Below are 10,930 nucleotides of genomic sequence, written 5' to 3' on the forward strand. Positions count from 1 at the left end.
TTGCACCCACCCCCTCTGCAACGTCCTTCTGGACCCTGAGGGTACTGTAAATAAATAAATAAATTCTGCTGAAAATGATTCAGTTTAGTTAGCTCTTTTAAACTTAAATAGGTCTGAGCAGACACCACGAGAATGCATGCTGTCATGGCAAACTTGTGCGGAAAATTCAAAGCGGCTTCACCATGTTGTGCGACTTTTCTGCTTTATTTATTCTCTGGTCGCGGCACAAGTAGATTTCTTGGCATTGCAGAAGGGTAATCCGATTAAAACAGCTAGAATTATTCGTCAGTGTCTTTAAATGAGCACTGCCCGGTGATAATAGCATAACATTTTCCTCCTCTAAACATCAAATTTGAAATGCATGAGTGTATCTTAGGGACATTCAGAAGATCCCAACATTTATTTCATATTCTTCGCAGTCAGCACGGCGACAAATGAATGATCGCAAAGAAAACCATCGAGATAAATAGGGTTTGAATGGTACAAATCGGTAATACAGACATATGTTTTGCAATTTTTCACGTCTAAAGGCATCATACTTCTGCATTTTAGTTTTCAATTGAGCTACGCGTTCCAACTTAAGGAAACTTTTTGAAGTAACCTGAACGACTTAAGTGTAGTTCAAAGGAGAGTTGTCTGTGCAAAAGTATTCGTACACGAGGATTAGGAACAGAATTTGCGAACATGTGAAAGTGGCTAATTTGCATTATGGTGCTGCGCATAGCATGGCTACGCCTGGAAAGAGTGTGATGAATGCGAAAGGACCTAACGCCGCTATGGGAGCTTATGAATGTAAGGTGTGAAAACAATATTGAAATTTGAGTCAGAGACGTTTTCTTCTTAGGCCATACTCAGAAAACATCTGATATTGTTGCGTTGGTTGTTGCGTTCAATGTTCCCCCCCCCCCCCCTTATGTAATGCCCCTTCCAGGGGTCTTTAAGGACCAATAAATGATTATGATGATGATGATGATATTGCGCGTTGTGCTGACGATAAGTTCTCAAGCTCCATTGTTAACCTCTTTCTGTTCCATATGTTAGTAGCCGAAGAATGTAATGAAGGCGCATTTTGCATCTGAAGGATAGTGGTAAGCTACCGACCATGACTTTGCAAGCCTAGCGTAAACGCTCCAGCCCATTTTTATAGCGTAAATATCCTTCTGAGGACCAGGGTCTCCTGTGAGTAATTGGCTTAGACAAACGTACTCTTGCACAGATCATATAGGTTGTCTGCCAACCCTAGATTATCGTTCTCTTGCCAGGCTACTAAAGGGACACTGAAGGCAAATACTAAGTCGACGCCGTTTGTTTAAATATCATTCCAGAAACCTCGCAACTTTTGTTTCGTGCTAAGAAAAGACATAGTTTACGACGAAATTGCATCTGAAGGGTCCGAATCATCACTCTTTGCAAAGGGTGAAGCATCACCACCTTTTTGCTGCCGTTTCTGAGTAAAACGGTGGTACCGGACCAAGATAGAGCGGTGGTTTCACCGCTGCAGCTGCTTTTGGTCAAGTGGCGTAAACCGTTCGGGCATCGCGCGACGTCACATGGAATTTGCATTCTCTGGTACTTGCAGTTTGTGCAAGTCTCACCAGCTAGCAAAACAAGCGTAGCACTACGCCATAACGAAAATACTCAAAGGCGAAAGCGGGGGCGTTGCGAAATCCAGCGAAAACGAAATCTTTCGACCGCCCGGGTTGTTGTCGACGGTGATTTCAATGAGTTCTTTTTTCTAAAAATGGAATAGAGTTGGAAAGTAGCATTTTATTTCGTCTTGTAATAATGTACAAGGATGTTTTTTGGAATGAGCGGTTGAGTACTAAGGACAGAATTTCACTGAGGAGTGCTTTCTTCATTGGGCAAGTACTTGAACGTCCTGAAGGAGTCGCGTCTTGTCTTGCATTTGCCTCAATTTCTCGATTATGAAGGCTCTGTTCGCCAGAATATTGACACTCAAGCTTTCAAAGACATCAAGGCAGCACTCGCCAGGTTGACGCTCTTATCCCATCTTGTAAAGGAGACTCCCACTTTTGACATGATCTGTAATTCGGATTTGAATGTTGGTGATGATCTCCGACAGTTCGGCGCCGGCGCATGACAGCCCTTCATAAGATAACACCGCAGGGAAGCACTAGGTCACATTCGGCCAGGAGTTGCTGCGTCTATGACTCTACTTGAAGCACTTCCCCGACTACGTGAAATGTTTTCACTTTGTTCATACTCCCTTCATAGGCCCCTCACATACGCTGTCGATTCAAGCAGCTCCTGTTATACTCTCCGTCAGCTTTTACATATAGCTTATAGGTACGAATTTACTAGCGCAATTCGTCATTTCAGCGGCAACGACAATGCTTTCTTCCGTACAGGTGGATTCAACGGAGTCTGAATTCAACTGACTCACCCTCTCCAGGCTGACTTCACGTGGATTTCATAGCGCGATGACTATGAGTGTGTCGAAGACATTGTACTCCTGAACCACCTTACCGCTGCTCGTTTGAAAGAAGGTTCGAAAATCACTACGCCAGGGCATCGTAGAGGAGAATTTGCCAAGGAAGACGCCTGCATCACTTCCTCAGCAGCCCTGTGGCTTCCTTATTTCTCTACAGTGTTCTAAAAGATATTCTTATAGGTGTAACTAAGCGCTAAACCCCGTAGCAAGCGTGCATCTTTCGGTGCGACTCCTGAATCAATAAGACAATAACGACACATGGCGCACGCTCACTTTATACCGTTCACACTCTTGCTCGCTAAGTTTGATGGTGATGGTCCGCGAGTTACTAGTGGCGATTGACCTTACATTTTGTAAACTGGGGTACATTATCAAAATATGTTTCAGCTATGTGTCGTGAACTAGCACAATACTTCGTTTCCTACAATGATAACGTGCTCTTCTTAATTTTATGGCCTTATAAATCCTGCAGCCACACATAGAATTTCACTATTACAGTCAATGGTATGAAAAAATAACAGCTGGTTCATTTCTGGCGCTCTATTGTGGCCACAGAAGTATTTTCCGACAATAATGATAGCTCGAACGAAGTATTTTTATTGCGTTTGTTTTAAAAATATATCCGTGTTTTTGTTGTTTCTAGGCCTGTGGCCCGCGTCACAAATATCCTGTGATTGCAAAATAAAGTTCTAAGTTGTCAGTAGGCTTGTCTTTTCACTGTAGCGTGATGCTTGCTAGAGCGATACAAGTTGCAGTGCATAACCCGCCAATGCGGGTTATTATGCACAAAACTGTACAGAATTCTCCACCCAGCGCCTCCAGAGAAAGAGAGACTGATTGTGAAGAGGAAGAGGTGCTCCAGCACTGCCTCATAGTTCTGCGCCTAGAGACTACTAGCTTATCAAACCATCATATCGTTGACCCATGCTTCGCTTGTGCAATTCACGTCCTACTTCGGCATGATGCCATCAAGACAAAATTCAGGCTAGCATATGACGGTCCAATTTGTGTCGAACCATGAGCGCCCACGTCAGCAATTATTATTATGACCGCGGAAGGATCGTCAACATGAATCCCCCAAAATCGGCCTGCCTGAGCACGGTTCACCACATTTTAAACTATGGGCATGTACGCCACTTACGTCACGATCCCTTCAAAGATTTCTTGCGTTTGGCCAGTTAGTTCTGACAGGCTCGAACGATGGATTGCGAACAATAGTATGGACATGAACGTAATACACTAGGACACTAGAACACACGCTGTAGAGACTATGAATTGTTTATTGGCAACGACGGGAGAAGCATAAAGAGTGAAGGTTGTTCATGTCCTCGTCCACCGCATTGCTTCGTAGTGCAGCGTTCCAACATTGCTTCTACTATCAGCTCGGTAGCGCCTCTGTACAATGTACATTTCCATGTTTCATCTGTGGGTTGAGGAGCTCTGGAACTCCCAAACCAGGCGGTGTAGGCGAGTTACAGATTAAAAGAACATGTTATGCGAATCCCTCGTACTGTGCGTTTCAGTGTATGCGAAGCCTTCGTGAGCCAGCAAGGCAAAATGGGACCCTTCGACAAAACACGCGCAGCAGATTTCGGCAATGAACACGTCTCTCAGCCATCATAGGGCACCATGTTGAGAAAGCGGAACTTTCATTATTCATCAAAACGTATTAGTCACAAGACATGACGTGCTTGACCTTGTGGAAATGCGCCATGGCACTACTGTACGACGAGTGAAAAGCGGTGAATCGTAGTTATTATTGTTCCCCAATGACCTGACGTAACCAACTCTGGGGTATCGGGCATGAATCGGGCGGTGCAAGCTAACCGAAAAATAAGAATAGTTTCGAGGAATATGATCACAATAAAAACCTGTAATTTGAAGTTGTGTGAATTAAAATGTATGTCATCTAGATTTAAATTGTGTTGTAGCTACATAATTCAGTGCACAAAATTAGAAATTTAAAAGAAAAAACGTAAAATTTTTGGATTGCATTCTTTTCGTCTGATACAGAAAATTGCGGAGTCCATAATAAATGTTCTTTTGGCTAAAGCACAGCTGGGCAGCACTGAAAGAAAGGAGCACTCGATTCAATGTGAAGTGAAATTTACACAGTTCTTTTTTCAAGAATCTTCTTCTTCGAACCTTGAAACGTCGATATGCTAAAACGAAACCTTCAAGAGATTCACTCTCATTGCAACAATGACATAATGGTCATTTCGTCAGACCAGACGTGTGAAGGTAAATGTTTAGTGAGTGACTCGACAACGAAGTCTGATAACCGACACCTCAGCCTTTCAGTGGAGCATCATCTATTCTTCCAAGAAACAAAAATTGAGGTGGACATTTAGCAGCGGATATTGTAGATTTGTCAAAGTTATCCTCAGTGGTAATTGTTCTCAATCGCACCACTGTTACAAAAGGAGATAATGGTAAAAGAGGGACTAACGGGCCACCAAGTGATGCGACAGAGATCATGAGCAGATTCATTTAGTTTTAGCCCTTTGTGTCCCGGCACCTACCTCCATCAAACATACGAGGCGTAGGTGTCTTGGAACGAACAAATTGAATGCTTCTAAAGCGTTTTACATAGCAGAAGTTGTTAGGGAAATATAAGCAGGGAGACAATCTGTGAAAATTACGGGTGCTGACAAAGATGAAACTTAAGCAGAGGTATAAGAATTGCAAATATTTCAGCCTGAAAGGCAGATGTGAAGTCAGGTAGCCGTATTAAAAGGAGCGATTAAGACACTCCGATCCAACGTCCAAACCTACCTTCTCTTTACAGAGGGAAGCGTCAGTTGCTTTCCCACTTTTATTTCTGGTTGTGCAAGATGATCTTCTAAAATGGCATGTAGGAATTCATAGGGCAAATGTTCAATATTATTTGGATAAAATATCATCCAATTCAGTCTTAGCTGTCGGAGCGTAGCTGCTTAACACGTCTATCTTGCAAAGGTGAACTTGTAAAATTTCTGATAGTGTTTGTACAAAAACAACTTTATGGCACCGTAAACGAGGCCACAGAATATAAAAAAGGGTCCGATTCAATAATGAAAGCGTAATAAGATCATCTCTGTGGGGATGCGTAGATCTTCGGAAATAGTTTGCACTGGCAGGATGTGAAACCGAACGAGAACAGAATGCACGCGTGTTAATGTAAGATATTAATCGCGACAAACAGAGGTAAACAAAGACATAAACGCAATGCCTCTGGTTCTAAAACGACACGAAGCAGAATTCATTAAGCAGGTCTGCCCCAGAACAAAACGCAGCCGAACTCTCTTCTTGGGCGAACATGCATACAATAAATCATTACAAGGACATCCCTACGCATTCCGTAGCGACTATTTTCTACAGAGCTTGCCGGCTCCACATGCTCCGTGGATGTAACGCGTTCTACGTGTGGGCTACAGTTCGTTTTGTGGTTGTCCGGAACTCCCGAATATTTAAGTGACTCCGCCGGTTAGATAACCCCGTGTCGGTACAGCAGCGATATGTTTAAAGGGACGGTTTTAGGAAAAAGGAGAATCGAACTTTTGCTGTCATTAAGAAAGAAGCAAATGTCATCGAACCACTTTTCAAGGTTGCTCATATAGCACTGCATCATTTGGTAGAGAGTTCCTATGTCCACTGATGCAGAAAACATTGAGACGTCATCGGCGTCAACACGAATCTGCACTTCCTGTTCAGGTGGGACAGAGCCTAATAAAATATTAAACATCAATGGTCATAGGACCTAACGTTGGGGGAGGCTTTTAACTTCGTTATATTTTAAACATGAAAATCCGTAGTGAGAGCAGTCATGTTTTCTGCCGCTTAAAAATGCATATATCCGTGCTATAAAATGCCTTGGTAGGTCTGCATTCTGAAGTGCTTTTATTAAAATGACATGTTCTACGCTGTCAAAGCTTGAGCAATTTTTTGATGGCCAATGCTATTCTGTGATGCTCGGATTAAAGAATGTTCGCAGAGAACAGAGCTTTGGGATGTTTCTATGCGAGATATGACCTTTGCAATAGTTTTATTGGACGGCCGTGAAACGTCATTTGGCCCTCGGTTTAATTATACATCTCCCGGCAGAGAGATGTATAATTGTCTTGATGTTGTCTGTTGTCGTGATGATTGATGTTGTCTCTATCTCTCTGCCGTAACGGCAGAGAGATAGAGACAACAGTCCACACAACAGCCCACAAGAAGTTCGAATAACACAAGGGGGGCACGACATCTCACGAAAACAGCGATTTCCAGAGGAGAAACTGACCTGCGTCAAGAAGGGGATTTTTGTGACCACTGTCGTTGCGGTGGCATGCCCCAACTCGCTCCAGTCCAGTGGTGCAATATGTAGCCGATGCGGCTGTCCATCGCACATAGTTTCTCGATGTTGCCGACGAAAAACCGGACTGTGGCAAGGAACGGTTTGAGGGAGGTGACCTGCGAAGAATCGTCAAGGGTCATAGGTAGCATCTGGGTGGGTGCGCTTTGGTGATAAGCCAGAAACGTGTGGCTGCCGCGGAAGCTCTGCCGAAGCGACAGTACGAACCACAGGACGAAAATCTTAGTCAAGAAGGGGATTTTTGTCACCACTGACGTTGTGGTGGCGTGCTCCTTCAACATAGCTTTGATTCGACTAGCTAAAAAACTCCAAGAAATTCCTGATATCCGTCACTCCCTATACGCGGATGATATAACCATATGGATGACCAAGCGCAACCTGGGAGAGAAGAAGAAGCTTCAACGGGCAGCCAATATAACAGAAAACTATACCCAGCAAAGAGGAGTCCAGTGCTCGGCAGAGAAATCAGAACTCATTTGCCCCACAAAAACAGAAAAAAAAGAAACAAAAAACTGACCTGAGACTCAAACTCGAGATCATGCTGGAAGATACAATTATTCTTGAGACGCAAATAATAAGGTCGTTGGGGATGTGGCTGTAATCGAATGTGAGATGTCTCCACACTTTAAACACGATCAGAAAAACAACGCAACAGATTAACCGGATGATAGCCCATGTAGTTCATATTCGAACAGGGATGGGGGAAGATCATCATCACCATCAGACTGGCTACGCCCACTGCAGCGCAAAGGCCTTTCCCATACTTCTCCAACTACCCCGGTCTTGTGCTAATTGTGGCCACATTGTCCCTGCAAACTTCTTAATCTCATCCGCCGACCTAACTTCCTGCCACCCCTGCTACGCTTCCCTTCTCTTGGAATCCAGTCCATACAACACCTAATGACCATCGGTTATCTTCCCTCGTTATAACATGCCCTGCACATGCCCATTTCTCTTTCTTGATTTCAAATAAGATGTCACTAACTCACGTTTGTTCCCTCACCCAATCTGGGGGGAACAAGACACCCTCCGACTGGTGGAAAGCCTGGTCATTAGCAGACTAATGTACTCCCGACCTTACCATGCCATGAATGAGGAGGAAGAAGAAAAGGCTGATCAAGTAAAAAGGATGGCACATAGGCCAGCCCTGAGGCGGCCACGCAACACTTCAAGTCAGAAGCTTCTAGCCTTCGGCCTACATAGTACATTTCATGAGCTGGCTGAGGCCCAACTCATAGCGCAGAGGAGTCGATTGGTGATAACGACAGCCGGCTGAGCTCTTCTTCAACGAGTTGGCCTTGCAGAATGCATACAAGTATACCAAAACGCCAAGGGTCTGCCCTACCAGATTAGATATTTGTATCGGGTATCACCAATACCAAACAAAAAAACATGACCCGACATTACATGCAGGAAGGAGAAAAGTTAAAGCAGAATACATAGACAAAATGACAAAGCACTTGAACACTGCAAGATTTACAGATGCTTCATCATATTGGGCCACGCAAAGAATATGGTGCCAGTTGTCAAAAACCGTCCGTAAAGGTAAAATCACGGCCTGTGTTTCGGTTTCCAGAGCAACCATTATAGAAGCGGAAGAGATAGCCATCGCCTTAGCTATACTAGAAGGCGTAGAGCGCAATGCTGCACTGTCAATAATCACAGATTCTGAGGCCGCATGTAGGAGCTACCAGAGGGACAAATCAGCGCTAAAACACACCGGATACTAACCGAAATAAGCAGAGAACTCAACGCCAGGTATTCCCAAACAATAACGTGGGCCCCGGGACACAAGGGTGTCACTGGAAACCTCCATGCAGATGAGGTGGCTCGAGGCTTCACTAATTACCACCCGACACCCATCAATCTATGTTATAAAGGAATCTTGCAATACTACAGGGAATTGAGAACGCTCTACCTAGCAGCGCATAGGAACCTCTCAGCGGTGGACTCAGTGATGTTACACAGGCTCCAAACGGACACGTATACAAACCTCCACAAATTGTCCATATACTACCCAAGATTATACAAGGACATATGCCTGCGGTGTGGGACGACACCGACGCTCTACCACATCAAATGGGAATGTACGGCTCACACCGAAGAGCAAGAAGGAAATAATACGAGTGAGGTAATAGGCATTGCTATCCAGCTCCGCCCGGGGATCAGCTCAGGCGGGTCCGGAGGGCAGAAAGGATGGCGAGGGCCAGCGGTGCCTTGGAATAGGGGCCCGACCACACGGCGTTGCCCCGTTGCAGGGGCAACAAAGTCGTTTCGGAAAAATGGTTCGTTCTCGACTGCGTGCACAGCTTTCACCGCCAGCGTTTCCCGGTAAACATTCCGGTTATATAAGCTGTAGTCGCCTGGTAGCGTGAGAAGCAGTCCGGAATTATTGAATGCTAACGCGTTCCACTCTCAAAGGCGAAGCTTAAGCGTTCTCAAATTGTTTTTCTTGTTCGCAAGAGAGAGGTTGTGAATAATAGTTGTCTGTAAAAGGTACTGTGTACGTAGGAAAGTGGTTCACTATCCAAGTGCGACTTTGTTGGGGCTCAGAAGGCTAAGCAAATGGCAACGGGACAGGACGCCAGGCCACCAGGTAATTTGCAATTGATAAAGTCGATGTTCGAAGTTAGAATTGTTGAAAAATAAAAAAAAATGATTTTATGAGTTATTGATTGCGTCTCATGCGATTTTATATACGCGCTTGACACATAGATTTTTTGTTAAGAGCAACATCATCTATGTGCCAAAAGCGTGGTGCGGTGCAGTTTCTATATACGGAAGCACCTTAGTAATCTATGTAACAATATTACTTTTATCATATCTACCGAAAAAAAAATAGTTCACCATGAGGTCATCCTGCCGGCTAATTAAGAAAGCAGCGCGCAGAATTGAGGTATTTGGAGGGGGCGAGGATTTCTGGGTTCAGGAATGTTAACGATGCAGTCGGGCAATGTATTGCACTTGCCATCCGCGAAACTGAATCCTCAATATGTGGCATTACATGCATAAACAAAAATTGAACTATTTGCCCTATGCTGTGACGTACCCTAAATATATTTACAAAAATAATTAAATCCCTATCTCGTGCAACGCGTTCTCGTTGAAGAAATTGCGCAAAAGTGTTTACCTATAAAGCTGCCAAAGGAATCTTATGATACTAAGCTCTGCAGCTGCAGTTAGAATCCTTATGGCAGCGGATGGGCCCGAGTCTTGGCTGATTATCAGCGCTACTGCTGTGGACTTTTACGGAAGACAGGAGCAAAAAAAAAAAAAAACTACATCTAGGTATGAGGGGTTACTATGCACTTTCCGGGATGCCCGGCACAGGTGATTGTTGATACAGGAAAAAGGCACACACGAATCTAATTTCGTCCCCGCAATTACACTGCACTAGTTTTTCACAGAAACTCTCCGGCTTGGACGTCACATTCATCATATAACATTTGTTTCCACGCGTAAATAAACACTCATGCTGCATCGATAGAGTAGCTCACGCAAAAGACAAGCCGTTGACGTTGTAATGTACTTTTGCGTCCTGCTGTGATACCGTTTGAGAGAGGTTGCCTCAGCTCTGTTTATGTTCCTAAAACCTCATTATGTTTCACTTTACGTCGTACACAGCCAAAATATTCCCCGGACGCTCAATTCCTGCCAGTCAAAGGGCTGCATGTGCAGATATGTTTGTTAAGTTCAACGACCTTGCAAGTGGCTCGCAGCTCACTAAAGAAGGACATTAGAAAAGACAACGCTCTCACTGTACAGTAGTGCCGAGATGCGTAAGTTCCGCTTTCACATTTGCGCTACTTGCTGCGGGCAATGACGTATTGCGTTTCAGACAGAGGCTGGTATTGAAGCTTTCCAAACTATGTATACACAGATATTGGTTCTGGCCCTTTGTCCATGTCTTGTTCGCGCCTATCGCGTTGTTGTAGTAGCACAGAAAGGTGGGAGCTAGCTCTTGCTACACATAGTTAAACCACTGACAATTTTGGTGAGTGTGATTACTACCCTACCGACGACAAAAAAATTCCCGGACTCCCTGAATTCCCAAGGAGCTTCAAAATGCTTGAACTGAATTTGCGACTGTGGTGAATAACTCGTTTTTCTAAATCAAAGGTAAACACACGACTAAACGTTTC

Source organism: Dermacentor andersoni, chromosome 7 (genome assembly GCF_023375885.2).
Source record: "Dermacentor andersoni chromosome 7, qqDerAnde1_hic_scaffold, whole genome shotgun sequence".
Classification (NCBI taxonomy): domain Eukaryota; kingdom Metazoa; phylum Arthropoda; class Arachnida; order Ixodida; family Ixodidae; genus Dermacentor; species Dermacentor andersoni.